The sequence below is a fragment of the Pteropus alecto genome, unplaced genomic scaffold (assembly GCF_000325575.1).
Source record: "Pteropus alecto unplaced genomic scaffold, ASM32557v1 scaffold107, whole genome shotgun sequence".
NCBI lineage: Eukaryota > Metazoa > Chordata > Mammalia > Chiroptera > Pteropodidae > Pteropus > Pteropus alecto.
Window position 1 is genome coordinate 444,711 of NW_006440619.1, and position 1,069 is coordinate 445,779.

A 1,069-nucleotide genomic window follows, 5' to 3' on the forward strand; every position below is an offset into this window, starting at 1 on the left:
AGGAAGGAAGGAAGGAAGGAAGGAAGGAAGGAAGGAAGGAAGGAAGGAAGGAAGGAAGGAAAGAGACAGGTCATTGTAGATCATGATTCTAACTGGAATGAATAGGCTAAGAAGCATAGACATTTCCTGTGTTGATTTGATTCCTGGCTCTAAGAGGAAGTATTATTTTACCAAGGACACTGAGTTAGCTTGTTTACCACAGAACACCGAAGTGTCTGTTCCCCCAATTAATCATTACCGTTTTTTTTTTAGAAATCTTTTATTTTATTTTTTTAAAACCTATTATGCCATGAATTCATATGGAATGGTCTCCAGCAGCTCAGGTTCCTTTCCATTGGTTCTCACAAAGCGTGCTTCTCTGGGTGGAGCAGGCTGGTACTTCAGTTGAACGCAAATACCTTTCTCTTTGGCTTCCTTCTTTTTTTGACCATTTTCTTTCACACATTTCAGGAAGCTATCTTGGCTCTTAGAGTGCTTAATATGCTCAATATGTACATTAATTCTCTTGGCAAGAATCTTGCCCTAACTTGTTTGTTTACAATGCCAACTGCATGCTGGGTAACATTGTAGACTCTTCCAGTTTTGCCATGGTAACATCTGTGGGGCATTCCTTTTTGAACAGTACCCATTTCCTTGATGTCTACGATACCACCTTTCTTGTAGATTTGCATGTATGTGGCCAAAGAAACAACTCAATGTTTTCTAAAAGGCCTAGAGAACATATAGCAAGTGCCTTTCCTCCTTCCCGTTGTGTTGGTCATTTTGGTGAATTACTGGAAGATGGAGGTTCTGGCTAAAATTTTTTTTTTCTTTCACTTGAACAAAATACAAACTTGACCCAATGGAGAAACATTACAAGTTGTATGTAGCAGGATGCCACAACATATCTACATTGATATATAGATAAAGCACATGCTCACAATAAAGAAGCATTTGAAAAGAAGCTGATGGAATTTAAGATCAAATTAATACTTGCTGGATTTCTACAAGCTACATAAATATATATGACGTGGGGTCCCTTATAGATCTGTGTGAAAGCTTTATTTAAAAAAAAATACAAGGGTCAATT

At 37.6% G+C, this 1,069-nt stretch overlaps 1 pseudogene; it reads right to left on the reverse strand.

Annotated features, from left to right (window-relative positions):
- Positions 1 to 282: 282 nt before the first annotated feature.
- On the reverse strand, positions 283 to 761 carry LOC107196048 (annotated as a pseudogene).
- Between the last annotated feature and the right edge of the window lie 308 nt (positions 762 to 1,069).